This window comes from Henckelia pumila, chromosome 3, assembly GCF_033568475.1.
Source record: "Henckelia pumila isolate YLH828 chromosome 3, ASM3356847v2, whole genome shotgun sequence".
NCBI lineage: Eukaryota > Viridiplantae > Streptophyta > Magnoliopsida > Lamiales > Gesneriaceae > Henckelia > Henckelia pumila.
Window position 1 is genome coordinate 87,686,195 of NC_133122.1, and position 19,463 is coordinate 87,705,657.

A 19,463-nucleotide genomic window follows, 5' to 3' on the forward strand; every position below is an offset into this window, starting at 1 on the left:
AAGGATATAGAAGTGAAAATGTATACAAGGTTTCTTTAAACAATTTATCTTTATCAAATATTAAAAGCCTTGTATCCTTGAATGTTGATGACAGCATTCTTTGGCATAGACGACTAGGTCATGTTGGTCCTAGTACCATAGAAAAACTTTTTAAACTTGATTTAGTTGTTGGTATGCCAAAACTCAATTTAAAATTAGATTCTGTTTGTGATGTGTGTCAACTTGGCAAACATACAAGAGAATCTTTTAAAAGCAAAAATTTTATATCTACTTCTATGCCTCTTGAACTTCTTCACCTAGATCTATGTGGTCCCTCGAGGAACGCTAGCCTAGGAGGGAAGCTTTATGCATTTGTCATTGTGGATGATTTTTCACGTTACACGTGGACATTGTTTTTAGCCCACAAAAATAATGCCTTTGATTATTTTAAAACTTTTGTCAAACGAGTTGAGAATGAAAAAAATCTTTCTATAAAACAGATCCGTAGTGACCACGGAACTGAATTTCAAAATGAGAGTTTTTCAAACTTTTGTGAAGAAAAAGGCATCGGTCACAATTTTTCTTGTCCTAGGACTCCTCAACAAAACGGGGTTGTTGAGAGGAAAAATAGGACACTTGTGGAGATTGCGAGGACCATGATATGTGAGCATTCTCTACCAAAATATTTTTGGGCTGAAGCAATGAACACTGCTTGTTACATCATCAATCGTGTATCAATAAGACCAATTCTAAAAAAAACTTCATATGAATTATGGAGAGGGAGAAAGCCTAACATTTCATACTTTCGAGCTTTCGGTTCCAAATGCTATATTCATAATAACGGTAAGGACAACCTTGGCAAATTTGATTCCAAATCCGACAAAGGTATTTTTCTCGGATATTCTACCACAGGTAAGGCTTTTCGAGTATTTAATAAACGCACTTTACTTGTTGAAGAATCCATGCATGTTATCTTTGATGAATCTATAGTTTCTCGTACTACTAACGATGATGTAGAATTACTCGAAGAAGAGATGGCTTCATCAAGTCTAAATGATTTAGATATTTCTGTTGAGGAAACACCACTTCCAAAGGATTGGACGCTTCACAAAGATCATCCTATAGATCTTATCATTTGTAGTCCTTCGAAGGGAGTAACCACTCGTTCTTCTCTTAATAATATTTGCAATCATCTTGCTTTTGTTTCACATGTTGAACCTAAGTGCATTGATGATGCTTTATTAGATGATTCTTGGATTATTGATATGCAAGATGAATTGAATGAGTTTAAACGTAATGATGTTTTGAATCTTGTTCCTAGGCCGCATGATAGATCTATTATTGGAACTAAATGGGTGTTTAGGAATAAACTTGATGAGCATGGCACTATCACTAGAAATAAAGCTAGGCTTGTAGCTAAAGGATATAGTCAAGAAGAAGGCATTGATTATGATGAGACATATGCGCCTGTTGCTAGACTAGAATCCATTCGCATGCTACTTGCTTTTGCTTGCTCTAGAAATTTTAAGTTATTTCAAATGGATGTTAAGAGTGCTTTCCTGAATGGTGAATTGAAAGAAGAAGTTTATATTGAACAACCTGATGGCTTTGTTGATGCTTTACTGCCTGATCATGTGTATAGATTAAACAAAGCTTTGTATGGATTTAAGCAAGCTCCTAGAGCTTGGTATGATAAACTGTCTACTTTCTTGCTTTCAAATGCTTTTTTAAGAGGAAAGATCGGCATTACTTTATTCACCAAGAATGTCAAAAATGATCTTTTAATTGTGCAAATTTATGTTGATGATATAATATTTGGTTCTACTGACGAATCTCTTTGTCAAGATTTCTCCAAGCTTATGCAGGAACACTTTGAGATGAGCATGATGAGGGAACTTAACTATTTCCTCGGATTGAAAATCAAACAGTGCAAGGATGGATTCTTTGTGAACCAAAGAAAATACATCAAGGAGATTCTAAAGAATTTTGGGATGGAGAACACAAAATCATCATCCACACCGATGAGTACAGCAATCAGACTCGACAAGGATGAAAATGGTAAAACTGTAGATCAATCTTCCTTTCATAGTATGATTGGCTCCTTACTTTATGCTACTGCTAGTAGACCGGACATTATGTTTAGTGTTTGCTTGTGTGCACGATTTCAATCATGTCCAAAGGAATCACATTTGTTCGCCTTAAAACGCATTTTCAAATATCTTTCAAATACTTCAAATCTCGACTTGTGGTATTCGAAAAATTCTTTCTTTGATTTAAAAGCTTACTGTGATGCCGAATTTGGTGGATATAAGGTGGACAGGAAAAGTACTAGTGGAACCTGTTTCTTTTTAGAAAACTGTTTAGTTTCTTGGTTTTCCAAAAAGCAAAACTGTGTTGCGTTGTCAACGATCGAAGCCGAATATATGGCCGCCGGTAGTTGTTGTGCGCAAATTCTTTGGATGAAGCATCAATTGGTCGACTATGGCGTCTCTTTTTCAAAAATTCCTATTTTCTGTGACAACACTAGCGCCATTTGTCTTACAAAGAATCCGATTCAACATTCGCGCACCAAACATATTGACATTCGTCATCATTTTATTCGTGACCACATCGAACGAAATGAAGTTGAACTTCAATATGTTGACACTTCAAATCAAATTGCCGATATTTTTACAAAACCACTAGATGAAAATAATTTTATTCATTTGCGTGGTGAACTTGGCATGATTGAGTTGTAAACACTTACGAACATAAATAAATTTAATGTCATATTAAGGGAGAGCTTAATATTAAAATCGAGCAAATTAATTTTGGATAATATAAATCAATTATATTTATTCAAAATTAAAAAGCTCACATTTTATGTGAATTATTTGATTTAATACTTAAAATTGCAAAATTTAATTTAAGGGTCATTTTTCGAATTTTTGAAACTTCGGCTGGTTCGGACCACCCGAACCATAGTTCGGATCGTCCGAACTGCCTCGCGCCCATTCAATTCAAGACTTTCAAAATTCCCTCCTAATTAGCCAGTTCGGGCCCTCCGAACCAAGCTTCGGATCCTCCGAACTATGGGCGGTAAAACTTTGAATTTTGACCGCCTCAGATTCGGGCCCTCCGAAACACTTCGGACCACCCGAACTTAAAAATGTACTGTTCGGACCATCCGAATGTACTTCGGGTCCTCCGAACTTGAATTACAGACTGTCAATCTTATCCCCTCGGTAATCAGGTTCGGACCGTCCGAACCCTCTGCTATATATACCCATTCGGGCCATCCGATTTCTTCACCCCTAAAAACTTTCTTTTCTCCTCTTTCATCCAAATTCTAGCCTAAAAAATGCCTATCAAACGCCGTCGTGATCAAGCCAGATCTAGCCGCCCAATCCCTATCCATGATCCAAATTTACCGGCTATCTCTCGTCCTATCCCTGAGGATTATCCCACTCGACCGATTTTACCCGGTTGTATTTTCGATGTCACCTATCTTGCGACATCACATCTGCTTTTATTGCCTCTCATTGCTGCCCAGCATTGGGAATCCTTTTTCCAGCCTTTCATTCCGGATGCTATCTTTCCAGAGTTACTTTACGAGTTCTACGGCAACCTGGAACTCGAACTTGGCGAGGAGCTTCATATCGCCACGATTGTCCAGGGTCGGCATGTTTGCTTTTCTGTCTCCAACTTTGCCGAGTGGTTTGACCTTCCTTTGCTGGGACCCAACAACTATTTTGGTCAGGGATGTCCCACTGATGATCCTACTTTTGATCGAGATGAGGTTCTTTCTACCATTCTTGGTCGTCCAGCCACTGTTGCCGACGATCGTCTTTCTTTGAAACAACTCCGTCCCGACTACCAAATCATTCAGAAATTGATCACTACTTCCATCATTCCACGCAGTGGAGACTCATCCACCTGCAAATATCTTGATCTTTATGTTCTCTACCATATTGTGTCTTCCCGTCCTTTCAACTTTCCTCGATTAATTATGCAGGCTATGCATAATGCGGCTAAAGCCACGAGGAAAGTTTCTCTACCTTTTGCTCGTGTCATCAACCGCATTTTGACTCATTTTGACATCTCTTTTGATAACCCAAATGCTCTTCCCATCTCTGATTTCCACACTTTCAACCATTCTTCGATTACCAAGATGGAACTATCTTGGAATCCTGTCCTTTCTTGTTGGGTTAATGATCCAACTCGTGCCTTTAAAAAATATCTTTCGGACAAACATTTTTCCTTTCCTTATTCGAGTCTTTCACCCACTTCTCAAGCTAAGGGTTTTCCCAATGGGCCGCCTGCCGAAGAAGGAGGACCTTCTTCTTCTGGTTTTCATACTTTTCCAAATCTTGGCGAGCTTCCATTTGAGTTACCCGAAGTTCCTGCGACCCCCGCTCGTCAGACTGATCGTCTTTTCGAGACTCTTCAGCGCATTGAAGGGAATCTAGCCAGCCACTTTGCATCTTCTACTGCCTCTATGGATGCATTGACTATGAGAGTTGCCTCGCTGGAGACTCGCTTCGATGACTTTTTCTCTCGCTATCCTCCGCCGCAGCACGATGATGACTCTTAGATTTTATTTTTGCATTTTAAGTTGTACTTGTTTATGCTTTTAATGTAAAAATTTCTAAATTATTTTAATGAAATTATTGTGTAATTTAATTTTTTTCGTCTTTTAATTGCTTTTTGATTATTGCAAAAAGGGGGAGAATTAATTTGGTTAAATAATTATTCATTAAATTTATGGGGAGTTTTATTCATGCAATTATATTGTGCAAATTTAAATTATTTATTTAATATTGTACATTTATTTTTCATATTTAACCAAGTTTTGTGATCATCAAAAAGGGGGAGATTGTTACGCCTTAAACGCATACAAATCTCGTGTAATGAGATTAATGTTTTTAATGCATTAACAATTCTCATAATTAAATTGTTTTGATGATTACAAAACTCGGTTAAACGTTACTAACAGTTTAAAGTGAAAAATTTGCAGGTAATAATATTTTTGAGTATAGACAATATTGGAAGCAAGAACCGATAATCAAAAAATTGGAAATAAAAATTCAAAAGTTCAAATCTGTCCAGGTTCGGACGACCCGAAGACAACTTCGGATGCTCCGAAGTATTTCCAGAATTTAATAAAGATCGGAGGACAAGTTCGGAGACTTCGAAGACTACTTCGGACGACCCGAAGATTTTCCAGAAATTAAATAAAGATCGGAGGCACTCTCGGAGGCCACGAAATGACTACTTCGGACGACCCGAAGACAGGTTCGGACGACCCGAACTCCTTTACGGCCATGAAGATTTTGTCGAAAGAAAATTTGCCTGAATGAATTTAATGCCGCCGTTCGGACGACCCGAAGATGACTTCGGACCACCCGAACAGTTCACCAGCCGTAAGAGTTTGAATTTCAATCAGACAAGGTTCGGACGACCCGAAGGCCCATTCGGACGACCCGAACCCGTTTGGACGACCCGAACACGTTCGGATTGGCACCTATAAATACATGCCATTTGAAGCCTTCTCAACGCACCAATTCACTCTCAACTCTCTTTGCAAGCAAGTTCATCTCCTACAAGAGTTAAAAGAAATATTTGTGAGATATATATTCAAAATCGAGGGTTGTTTGTATAAGTTCATTCGTGAGTTGGTTGCTCGGTTATTGTAAACACTTGTGTGTGAAGCCAAGTGTATTTACGAGTGTTGTGGCTATCCTTGGAGCCCTTAAGGCCAAGTGTTGAGTTATATCGGCGCGGTGATCGTGTCAAGTTGTAAGGCTATCCTTGGAGCCATCAAAGCCAAGTCGTTCGAAGTGCTAGTGGATCCTTGGTTAATCGATCTTAACCAAGAAGGGGAGACGTAGACGATTTATCGTCGAACTTCCATAAACATCTCTTATCCCTTTTACTGCTTTATTTACATTACGCATTTATTTAGTGCACTTATTATTAATTGTTTTAAGTTTTTCGCTTGCGTATTTGCATAATCGCTTTAAATTGCTAAAGTTGCCAATAGAACCTAAATCCCCCCCCCCCATTAGGTTCTAACACCGATGAACATAACAGATCAAAGGGATATGAGAATGATTATCAAGGAATATTTGGACCTTGGTTTAATCAAAGAAGGAGTTTCACCATATAGCAGCCCAGGTTTTTTGGTTAGAAATCATGGTGAAATAAAAAGAGGGAAACCCAGGCTAGTTATTAACTACCAAGGTATTAATAAAATCTTGGAGTTTGATGGATACTTCATACCGAGTACAGAATACCTAATTAGCTGTGTACGAAATGCTAGAGTGTTCTCAAAATTTGATTGTAAGTCTGGATTTTACCAGATTCGAATGGAAGAAGGAAGTAAGAAATTCACAGCCTTCTCTACTCTACAAGGACACTATATTTGGGAAGTTATGCCTATGAGATTAGCTAATGCACCCCAGATATTTCAAAGAAAGATGGATAACCTTTTTAAATATTATTTCAACTTTATGTTTGTTTATATTGATGATATTCTTATAGCATCAAAAAATATAGACGAACACGTTAAACACTTAGAGATTTTCTCTAAAATTTGTAAACAAGAAGGACTGGTTTTATCTGAAAAGAAAGCAGTCATAGCAACGAGAAAAATTGAATTTCTCGGTATTGAGATTGATGAAACTGAAATAATTCTACAACCCCATATTGTGGAAAATGTAAAGAATTTTCCAGATAAACTCAAAGATGTAAAACAACTCCAGAGTTTTCTTGGAGTAGTTAATTTTGCAGGGATGTTCATTAACAATCTAGCAATGTACAGAAAGGTATTCAGTCCTTTGTTAAAAAAAGATGCTAGGTTTATATGGACCGAAGACCATACTAAAGGGGTAAACCAATTAAAAGAGATATGTAAGAATCTCCCAAAAATGGCTATACCCGTAGATGAAGATGATCTGGTATTATTTACGGATGCCAGTGACGATTGATGGGCAGCAGTCCTTAACAAGATCACTCCAGATGGGGAAATACTATGCAGATACTGTAGCGGTCTTTTTTCAGAATCTGAGGCCATTAGATGGCATATCAACAAGAAGGAATTTTATGCAGTTAAAAGGGCTTTTAAAAAATGACCATTATTTTTACTTGCTAAAAAATTCACTCTGAAGGTTGATAACACCCAGGTAAAAGCTTTCCTAAAAAATAAGATTGAATCTAAACCTGAGAAAGGTAGGTTATTAAGATGGCAAGAATTATGTCAAAATTATATTTTTGATATTGTTATTATTAAATCTCATGAAAATTTTCTTGCAGATTTCTTAACAAAAGATGGAAAGCAGTGACGTGGATTTCATCATGAAAATGCAGAGGCATCTCAGGGAACAACTTGGGTTGCTTCAAAACGAGTTCAACCAGTTAGCCATTAATGCTGAAATGGCCGGCAGGTTACAACAAGCTGATCGGATCAAAGTATCTAATCGAATTACAGGATGTATGCAAGCTCAAACACAACTATGGGCTGCTATTCAAGGGCCAATTATGACTCATAAACAAGATATGCTAAAATCATTGGTTTTACAAGAACAAGAAATACAACCACCGGTTGTGAAACAAGATGTTGAGGAATCTAAAACTCAAGAAACAAGTGCTAATCTATCATCAACCTTTGATGATCTGGATGAAGCAACAATTGATGAGGATAACTCATCAAGTCAACCCTCCGCCTCTGGGGTAAAAGAGGAAGAGATCAATCTTAGGCCCAACACTGGCAAGGGAAAATCTAAGATTGATACTAATCCATCTATTATTTCTCCATTCGAGGTTTATCAACAAAGGTGGGAGAAATTAAATACAATGAGTGAAATCAACCCGAACACTTGCAGGGTTGATGTTGCAGGAATATATCCAAGGGTTTGGCTAAAAAACAATGTCAATCCTAAAGATTTAAAAATCTGGTATGAATTTGGGGCTTTGGCCTCAGTTTATACAACATCACCAAGCTTCCCGGAGATATCACAGTTACCAAAATGGATCCAAGAAGGAGTCCAAAAAACATGGGCAAATAATGATCATTTGGCCAGAGGAGATGTGCTTGAGTTATACTTTTTTAGTGCATCTCCAGAACCAACAGTGAAAGGATCACACAAACCCTTTCGTTTTATCAAGCTGAGGAGACCTGATATAAACAGTCATAAATTTATCAAAGATCCTAAAACTGAAGAAATACCCTTGGTGTCCACTTTCGGGAAAAATGAGATCTCAACCAGAAGGGCATTGGGTATTTGGGTCTGTCTTACTGAGATGGATAAAGTCAAGTTTCCATTCAAATTTTATCATAATTATGTGAATGGATCGTTCCTATTAAACACAATGACAGGAAAAACTACAGCATTTGCGAAAGAACTCTTCGAAAAGAAGAGAAATCTTTTGTGGAACAACAAGATGCCGGAGAGTAAAGAAACTCGCCGAAAATTCTGTAACATGGCTCATATTGGACGATGGTCAGAGAATATCTGCCCAGAATGCCCAAACTAGAAGGAGCCAGAATTTGGAAAAACCTTTAGACCCCGAACGGATCGAAAAGATTTTTCCGAGACAAGCAAAAGTGGACAAGGACCACCGAAGATGCGTTTTCACAGGGGCCTACTTCAAAAGCAAAAGATGCCCCGACAACAATAAAGCAGGCATGTGAGGAGAATAAAGCCAAAAGAAAGTGGCAGGCATGTGAATCCTCCACTAGTAAAAGATGCCATCAATAATGACATAAAAAATTCAAGACAGCTGCCTCCTCCACTAGTAAAAGATGCCATCAATAATGGCATAAAGAAATACAAGACAGCTGTGAGATTACCTGAATTTTCTCGGTGAAATGAGTGGAACTACAGCTATAAATACAGGCATTTGAGGAAGCTGAAGATATCGATCATTCCCTTCAGTTTTCTTACAAATAAATTGTTGTAATATTTCTTTCTCTTTGTATTAAGTTTTCTTTCATGTATTTCAAGAACAAGACTAATATGAGTAGCTAAACAAGTTGTCTTCTCCTCTTCAAAGGAGTTGATTTATGTAATAATATTATGTCTGAATAAATTTCCTAAATCTCTCGTTCTTTCATGTTCATATTTTATAATTAAATTTATATACCATACGCCTTAAGGTAGAAAATGAATTAAGGCTGTGTTGGGTGTCGTTGAAGGAGCTTGTGCAGAAACCATCTGTTGCGACTGCATGGTTGGAGTGTGAGGAGCACTTTGTAAAACTCGGCAGGTATGATCCGAAGACATTATGGTCAAAAAAGTATTTAAATTTAATTCATCTTACGGAAGCATGTTGGACCCTAATCTGGAGTATATCGGCTGGAAACCTTGCGTAACTAATAGTCTTGCATGACTGGGACTGGTTCGATAGGTATAACAAAGCCACGTACAAAGGATTAGTTTTAATTATATTTTGATTCAAATATGAGGACCACTAGGGAGTGAAAATAAAGAAAGGGGTGGATAGGGTGTTAAGTTAAAGAGAAGTTTGGTAATGGAGAGTTTAAAATAATTTTCCCGTATATTAAACAAGTACTTTACAAATATTCTCTTAGAAATAATACAAATTAAATTATTAAAGAAACTGAACCTTATCTTATCGTTATCTCTTTACCTTAAATTATGTCCAAAATACTAGATTGTATCAAATACGAAAGATGGAACAATTTAAAAGATAAAAGACTCATTTTATCTTTGCGGAAAAATGCAAACTCATCAGAAATATTTGTTTCACAATGAAAAGAGTACTTATATATATATATATATATATTTTTTTTATTTTTGGAATTTACAATGTTTTAAGCATTTTTCTATTAAAAAATCTATCTACAACAAAAATATACGACTCCCTGTATATATATAAAAAAAATACTCTACATACCAAGCAAATCACCTTTTATTCAAGATCAATTGTAGTGACTCGTTCCGAAATCATTAACTAATCAAAGCTTAAACATGCAAAATAACTTAAAAACAATAATCATTTAAAACAGTGAAAACTTAATCATTCAACTAAGACTATAGACATGAATACAACCGACCCAAAAATAAATATCGATAAATGTTATACAACTCAATCGAAGATAATGCTAAACTCCACAAAGAAAAATCTGGTACAATACAATCCACTCTACTGCTACTCAACGACTGTTACCTCTCAGTCCGTCCAACCTAATTCCTACCCCATATAATGGGGTGTCCAGAACCAAAACCGAGGACGTGAGCTAACAATGCTCAGTAAGAAAGTATGAGTATACACATGTTATGAATGTTAAATGCAAATAAACGAATACCAAAAATCTATCATGGTAGAAACTCTTACTCAACAAATGACACTATGGTATGTAGCACACTGGGTCATCGCATCAGGAGGTACTCTTATACCATAGAAAATAAGTGGAATATCCGGACCCAAATCCATGGCATCCATCCACGTAAAACCTCGGGACTAAGCAACCCCCTACAGGTAATATCAAGGTGTAGGCTCAACGCGATAATGCATGCATCATAATAATCGTGATATAATAAATGCAAATAAGTCATGCCATATAAACCATGTAAACATAGAAGATGCATAAACCAAAGTATCTTGGATAGTACATTCGTATCTCAGAATAAGCAACCTAGAGATACTGGTTCTCTAGTCCAAGCTTATTAGCAAACAATCATTCTATCACTAAATAACTAGTAAAAGCCTTAACTAGAATAATAGCTTCTCGATGAATCTAATCAGATTCTAGCAATATACTTGCGTCCGTAGTCAGCCTTTTGATGACGATTTCCCTAAACTCAAGGCACAACACTGTTATAATCCCGATAGTGCTTCGTCACCGCCTAGCCCTCGAATATGTCGCCCGAAAATCCTAAAATCTAACTAGAAATGAGAGCGAATCTGTAGGAATGAGTGAAGAAAATGAAGCTCTCGACCTCTATTTATAGACCACGATCGGAATGCCCGATCCCTGGTTTGGAGCTTTAGAATGCACTTCGCAACTACCGGAGCTTTCGAACGCACTTATATTTTGAACACACTTCGCAACTACCACAGCTCAATGACAACGGATTCAAGAAAGAAAAACTCCAAAAGCAATTCAAGACATAAAAACACCAAACAAGCCATTCTTAAAAGAACCCACGAAAATATACTTCCTCGAAACACAAGATCAAAATTTTATACAAGAGCAAACAGATTTCATGCATATAGAAGTTAACATATTTCCATCAAAGAAACCAGAACATAAATCAAAGGAAGAAAAACTCACAAGTTGTACAAGAGCGCGATGAGAAGACTGAAGCGTCCTAGCATGATTTACATTGACCTCCGCCTGCCGAAAATGATTCACCAAGCCCTTGTAAGAAGTGGAGTCATTGTAGACAGTGACCCGGTCAAAAATCTCCTGGTTCAACCCCTACAAGAAGTGATCATATTTTACCTCAGAACTGGCGCCAATGTGTGTAAAATAAGGTAAGAGATCGATGAACTTCTGCTGATACTCATCAATAGTCATGGATCCCTGCTTCAAGTTAAGCAACTTAATCCCCTTCACCTAACGAAGGGCTGGACGAAAATGCAACTATCTGAAAAATCTACAAAAATAAGACTACCAGACATGACCATGATCCTGGAGTAACTGCGCATATGCGGATCTCCACCATTTACGAGCACGACCTCCAATAGAAATGTAGCAGCCTCCATCTTTTGATCTTCTGAGCAATCGAAAACACGAAACAACCCTCCATCCGCTCAAGCCAATCCTCAGCTATCTCAGGAGTCTCACCTTCTACTAACGGCTTAGGCCCCATCTTCAGGAACCTATGCATCTCAAATCGGCATCTTTCCTTTAGCTGATGGCGGTGTGCACGAGGACGTGTCGGGGCATCTTCATCTCCCCATCGGCTAGTGGCTCTCCCCATATCTATCAGCCATCTGAAGGGATGAATGAAAATCGAAACCCAAAGAGCCAAAGCTAAATCCCAAGATATCTTATGCATGCTCTGATATCATAAAATTGTAGTGACCCAACCAGGATCACATACAGCTAAACATGATTAAACATAAAATTAACTTAGTAAATTATAAACATAATTAACAACGAAATTATACCAATATTACAACCCAGTCGGCGGAATACAACCAAAAACTAAAAACCAAAAGGAAATATTCTGTTATACAATCATATCGAATAAATGTGTCAAATCCCTAAAACCAAGAGAACTCAAAGTTACCACCGCTCCAGCTCTCAACCCTGCCTCGCTCGATCCGCCGACGTCGTCTATCCTCAGACTTGCCTCGTCGAATAGGGTGTTCAAACAATAAAATAATGGACGTGAGCGACTACGCCACTACAAGAAATTTGGGATTTAACAACACCCAATAGACAACGGGTTTTCGAAAAACCGTTGTCTTTTTCCATTCAACAACGGGTTTATTAAAAACCGTTGTCGTTGTCCGTTTTTTGTTGAAAAAGACAACGGTCTTTTAAATAACCGTTGTCTTATATATGTCTAAGACAACGGTTTTCGTAAATCGTTGTCTATGAGCGGGTTTTATTTGGGCTACGACAACAGTTTTAATTAACTGCTGTCGTATTATCAAAAAACCCGCTCATAAACTTCGATTTTTTTTTAAAAAAAAATAAAAATTGACTACCTTTTTTTTTTGACCAACTTTTATTACACTTACCTCGACTCCGTGTTTTCCCAGTCATTTAGTCACTTTCATCACCCTCACATTGCAACGACCACAATTTTTCCGTCTTTTACCGGAATTCCAAATTTCTTGAGGGGTTTTGTTCCTAACATCTTAAGCTTCGATTTAAGCCATAAATCATAATTTTTGAGCAAGAAATCGATCCCGAGTTTTTTCCTGGGCTTAACCCGTTTTCGCCTCTCCACCCAAAGACTCACTCGCTCTCCAGCATTTCGAAGACTGAAGAAAAAGGCTACAGTGTATAAAGTGATTGCCCATTGTCGATTGGTTGGATCTGGCAACCCGCCCCATTTCAACCACACAGTCGGAGTTTAATCCGATTCGGGACTAAGTGGAAACGGCTGGATCTCTTTGGGTCAGACGCCGAGGATCTGCGAATGGATGCGTTGCAGGAGTCAGGATGGGAGGAACTCCAAAAAAAGGCTCGGAGAATTGAAAGCTATCTCGATGTAAAACTCTCCTCGTATGCGAAGCTTGGTGCTCGCTTCACCCAGGGAAGTATGCTGTTAATTTTTCATCCTCGTACTTGGATTGTCGTATAATCTCTGTGACATTAATTTACGTGAAATTTCATGGTTTTTGTGGTGGAGAGACTTGCGTGAAGGTGATTTGAAAAAAATATGGAGCCTGGAACTTACTATTGATAGATCAAGCGTAACGGGCCTTGGTGCTTATTAGTTGCAAGGTGAAATTTTGAATGTTTTCTCATTGGCACAATCTTGAATCCTCCCTAGGGCTGGGTCTACGAGAAATGCAGAATCCGAGCCACACACGGTGTAGCAAGGGAAAATTGGCCCCTGTTTAGAAATTCTTTGGTCTCGAAGGAAAATGCGCTATTCGATTTGCGATTTCCCATAGTTTTTTCTTGGATTTCAGGTTGATTTACTTCATTTCGAGCTTAGTAGGGAATTCGAGGTAGCATAACAATAAGTTCACAGGTAATTTAACAGGATTCGCGGTGCAGTGCCTTCAGAAACTCCCTGCTACTAACAATAAATTCACCTACAACTACGATAGTCGCACCATCAATTATCTCATCGAGGATGGACTCAGTAAGCTTCCGAGTGTCTGATCTATTTGCTCTTTTATTTGTTTTGTTTTCTAACGTTAATGTTTGATTTTGGTTCTTTCTTTGCTTAGTGTTTAAGATTAATTGATTGTTTGGGTATTTTACTAATAATAGGTTGTGTATTCTTTGTAAGTTTGTGTTCTGGAGCTCAAGAGAAGGAAAGAGTCTTCAATAAGCAAAACTAACAATCCAGTTTGGAGTGTTATTTTGTTATCTTTTTTTAATATTTATCCTTTCTCACGAAATTCTTTTGGAAGATGTATGTTTTTTATGGACATCTTATGTTCATGTTGTTTTGTTGGAAAACTTTCAATTTGAACATTAGATCTGTGATGAAGTGCCTATATTTTGAACTAATCCAACAAGAGTTATGGAATTCTTTTTAACTGGCATGCTTCATAATTTTTGCTTCCATGTGTAAAGTTAAAAATATGCGGTGTAACCGAGAACCCGAGCTTGTTATAAGTTAAATATGTCTTGGGATGGAGACATAAACTCTTTTGATTTCTCTGTTATTTCTTGTTGTTTAATCTTTGGTTGGGCTTTTTCTCTTGATTTTCATATAGAAGTTTGGATGGAGATTTGACAGACTGTGGATTTGTGCAGTTTTGTTTAGATGGTTTGAAATGATAGGGAAGTTGGAGCAGTTAAGGCTTGCTGCCTCGTGGTAGAAGAACAATGTTTATTCTCGGGTTCACCTTGTCTATGAAGAAGTTAACACATTATCAGTTTTTCTAGCTTAATCTGGTTGTCAGATTTTGTTTATATTATTCCAGCTCTTCTGAATATGAATGAGAGAATTATGTCTTTCCATCTCTTGAGTTGTTGATCCTAGTGTGCTCTTCCTCCTTTTTTTGTTCAATTGTATTTAGGCTTATGTTGCTGCTTGATGTGTAAATGAACATGCTTGCGAATTGGAACTTGTTGAATAAATTCCCTCTAGGAATCAAGCTCGCCATCAAGAATTCCGGCCTCTGGTTCTGCCTCTTAACCGGTGATGCCATCTATAATTGAGTTCCACACTATGTTTCAACTAACCTTATGTTTCGTTTGAGTCTCCAATATCCAGAAAGCTACTGATTTTTTGCTTGGGTTTTTGGTTTTTGCAAGTTTAAACTTGATTGTGCCACACACAAATCATTAACATTTGTAAATATTAGTAGGTTTTTAGTTTAGAAAGAACGATTTTACATCTATACATTTATCTTAAGATTGGTTCTTTTGGTTATTATATCAACTTAATTACCACCATTGAACCAGTGTTGGTTTTTGCAGTGATTCTTGCTTGTCATCCTAATTCCCCTGATTCGGTGAGTTCTTTTCGTTTTAAAAAAATATTATAAATTATTGCCATATTATATATATATATATATATATATGATAATGATAATAAGAATAAGAATAAATTAAAATAAAATAAAAGATTTAAGTTTTTAAACCTTTTTCCACCTCCATGGATATTTTTTTAGTCAATTAAAGTCTGTAGCACTATGCTGTCATCTTAACCGACCTCACCGCATTAAACTTATCCTATTTTATCTAAGAAACCGTGAACACATTTTATTATATAAGGCTAAGCATGCATCTGATTGGTCCAACTCTTTTTTCATATAATAACAATACATTTCGACATAGTCCTATGCCTATGGTACAACAAAGTTTATATGAAACATTGGTTATTATAAAATTGGCATTATATCGATCATAATTATTTGTGGCCTTATTTATTTATTTGTTTATTTTTTACCTTGCTTTTCAAAAATATATTTAACAAATATTCAAAATATGATTAAATAACTTTACTTACGATCACTATCTGTACAAATAAATAATTCTTTATGTAATTAAACAATGAAGTTAATGTTGGTTTATTTTTTGGGATTAGACTGATAAGTTATTTAGTGGTAATTATCTCTTGAATCTGCCTTCCTTTCATCCCTTGCTGGTTAATTGTCAATTAGTGATAATTGTCGTTACATTTACTTAAGGCTACATATGGTACACTTTTTGAAGTTGAGAATCGTTCTACATTTTACTTTCCTTATCGGAAAATTCCATTGGCCAAATGGTTAGTTTCTCAGCAGCGGATGTTCCAGAATGACCTCAAATAATCAATGATTGTCTCGATGATTTGATAAAAAATGAAAAAGAGACAAGATAGGTGAGACAATTTACAGCTGAATTTTCATGGTAATATATAAATAGCTATCTTTGTTTGGAGAATTGTAAATTTCTGGGTTTACTAAGCAAAGAATGAGCTGTTGTTGTTGGTTTCTCACCCATGTCTTCCTGTCTCGGGTTATGGTCAAACTTATATTCAAGATTGTTAATACAACTGAGAAAATATTGTTATAATGCGTTCCTGTCTTAGAGTTGCTGAGTTTTTTTATTTTCCAGTTTCCCCATGAAAAGTGAGAGACATTAGTCTAAGTTTGATTATCCATGTTTACATTGGAATAAGTTTGTGTTGGCTATAATTTTGTAAGGACCGTATTTTCTTATAAGCTAAATGTCAGTTTTGGCTCACGGAGCTCTTGATTTGGCAACTATTTTACAGAGATTCAGGAATATTGATTCGGATTTGCCAACGAAGGTTTCCAGAGAAGCATGAAGCAGTTTTTGAAACACATCAAAAGAAGGAAGCAGAGTCCCCAGATGATGAGGCCACACGCGGCGACAGTGGTGGCACAACCTTGGCAGTACCCGACAAGCCATGGAGTGGAATCCAAGCTTGGGGGGATCTTGAAGACCTTGTCTGCCGGAGAACTTGGAATCCATGGAGGACAAGAAGTTCCAAGTTCAGGAAGAGTTGGAAAAGGTTCCAAAAAATTTAAATGATTGAACTGTAGAATGTTGTAAATATTATTTTCAAATATTGGAAAATTATGTATTAAATTTTATTTTTGAATTTTATATTTTAAATGATTTATAATACTGAAAATTTGTGTATTTAATTTTTTTTTGTTTTTTATCCGAAAAAAGACAACGGTTTTTATTTGTTGTAAAAGTGTTGTTTATTTCACCCAAAGACATCGGCTTAAAAACGTTGCAAAACTGTTATCTATGTCACTCAAAGACAACGGTTTAAAGTTGCTGTCAAACTGTTGTCAAATGCGCAAAAACACAACGGTGAAAAACTGTTGCAAAACCGTTGTCGTAGACCAAAAGACAACGGTTTTTTACCGTTGTCTATGAGCGCCACTTTTAACAACACTGCTTTTAACAACAGTTTTTAGGGGCCTACGACAACGGTTTTTTGCCGTTGTTGTTGGAACACGGTCGTTCTCCGGATCGAAAAGAAAGTGATACCCGTTGCAGCGGAAGTTTTAAAATTTTATATGGAACGATTCCATATGGGTATCAAATTCCTACGATTAAAATTAATAACATAAAATTTAAACAATGTAAATTTTACCTTAAAATCTCGAAACGAGATTATGGACACCAACAGATTAAACTGCTCTTGTTGTATATCCCAGGAACTGATGAACGAACGTTTCTTCAATCAGGTCCACGAACAGAAGTTTAATCCCTCTGATAGACTGCACTAGAATGTCTATCAGAAGTTTCTACGAAGAGAAATAACAGATTTGATCTGCTAATTCAGACTGCAAATTCAAAATTTGCAGACTGAAAAATCCCAAGACAGAGGGAAGGGGGGGCGGCCGAAACTTTGAGAGAAAGCTCTCTAGGTTTTTGAAATTATGACCTTGTGTTGTATAATTTCTGCACTGCAATAACTTATTTATAATGTGGGCTGCTAACAGCTTAGGGCCCATTAGTCATAAGTTCAAGCTTGACAAGCAAAGCCCGCATGTTCAGAAATTAATATAAAATTCATCGTGACTCAGATTGATAAACCAATTTCACCAATGTGTACAAAAACAATTTCTGCATTTTTTAAAGTCAAGATAAATTTTCTGAATCCGAATTCAGTGATTTCCAAAAATGTCCATCACTATGTCATTTTAGGAAATCTTACTCCCTCTTCTCTTAAATAAGAAGTCCCACTTCTTTATTCACTAAATTTAACTCTTTAAATTTAATTATCTCAACGGGAATTAAAAATCCATTACTTGTGTAACCCTCAATGGTTCAGGGATACAGCTAGCCGTGGGCTCACAACTCCTTGTGACTCGGAACAACAATTTCCGACTTACCCAACGAATCATGGTAAGAGCGCCTAGCAACATCGCCCCATGATTCCCTAGGTATCACTGATAGTGCCTGCAAGAACCAATAGATTTTGGTTAGCGTACAGTACGGTCCCTTCATCCATATATCTCGATCGAATCAACAACCATTGGTAAATCGAGAGTCGTTCGAGATTCGATAACTATGCAATGCATCTTGAAGATCAAATAGTGACATCGCATGTGCTACTAGGAAACCAAGTAACCTAAAACACATCATGTACTCTGTCCAGGGATTCGTCACACTAATATCTCCTCAGATTGCATAGGATATCCACACTCTCAAGTGTGCGGTGAATCCTTGACAACAAAGCATCGACTCCTATATGTGTCGTAACTGTACCCAATCCCGACACATGATGAATCCAATAGAGTCGGTAAACAAGTAAAAGTACAGTACTAGCATATAGAGTCTCAATGATGTTTCAAGTAGTAAGGACTAATGGTGTACAACGAAAACCGCGGACTCTATCCACTCGATAAGTGATAACCACTTGAAAAGTCCGGATATGGTAGTTCGATCATTCATCATATGAATATTCATTTGCATGCTTCGAACATCTCTATGTTCCATACCAATGAAACATGGTACTCGGCATCGCAAATGCTAGTCTCAATCTCGAGCGATCCTTATCCTTATTTACGGACGGCTCAATCGACTAGGAACTGTTTAGAATATACAGTGACTATAAGATGTGTTTCATGATAGCCATCCCCATGTGCTACCACATCTTACTTTAGTATATTCAAGGTCTTTATCAAAATAGCAATAGTATATCATTATATAATAATAAGATAAAGTGAACGCCATTTAAAGAACGTATATTATATTAAACAAAGACTGTTTACAAAAAGAGACTCTCAAAGCCCTTAGCCACAAGTTGGCTAGCGGGGCATCAACTCTTTCAATCTCTCACTTGCCCTAAAGCCAACTAGTCATACTACGTAGTCTTATTGCTTCGCGATGTTTGTCAAATAATGGTCATGGCAAGGGCTTAGTAAGTGGATCAGCGATATTGTCTGCAGAGGCCACTCTCTCGACAGTGATGTCTCCTCTTTCCATGATCTCTCGGATGATGTGGTATTTTCTCAGTACGTGTTTGGATCTTTGATGAGACCTTGGTTCCTTTGCCTGAGCAACGGCACCGGTGTTGTCACAGTACACCGGGACTGGACCAACAGCTTCAGGAATAACGCCCAACTCTTGGACGAAATTCCTCTTCCAAACTCTTTCCATGATCTCTCGGATGATGTGGTATTTTCTCAGTACGTGTTTGGATCTTTGATGAGACCTTGGTTCCTTTGCCTGAGCAACGGCACCGGTGTTGTCACAGTACACCGGGACTGGACCAACAGCTTCAGGAATAACGCCCAACTCTTGGACGAAATTCCTCATCCAAACGGCCTCTTTAGCACCAGCTGATGCCGCAATGTATTCTGCCTCAGTGGTGGAATCCGCTGTGGTGTCCTGGTTGGAACTCTTCCAAGAGACAGCA

General features: G+C 37.3%; 1 long non-coding RNA gene across 2 annotated transcripts; it reads left to right on the top strand.

Annotated features, from left to right (window-relative positions):
- The first annotated feature begins 12,737 nt into the window (after positions 1-12,737).
- Positions 12,738-16,673, top strand: LOC140891205 (uncharacterized). 2 transcript variants are annotated; one of them, XR_012152452.1, is made up of 4 exons: positions 12,738-13,757; positions 14,647-14,768; positions 15,050-15,084; positions 16,332-16,673. It is a non-coding gene; the product is annotated as an uncharacterized lncRNA (long non-coding RNA). The 2 variants fall into 2 exon arrangements; XR_012152451.1 differs by having other exon boundaries at positions 12,738-14,768; positions 16,332-16,671.
- Positions 16,674-19,463: the final 2,790 nt, after the last annotated feature.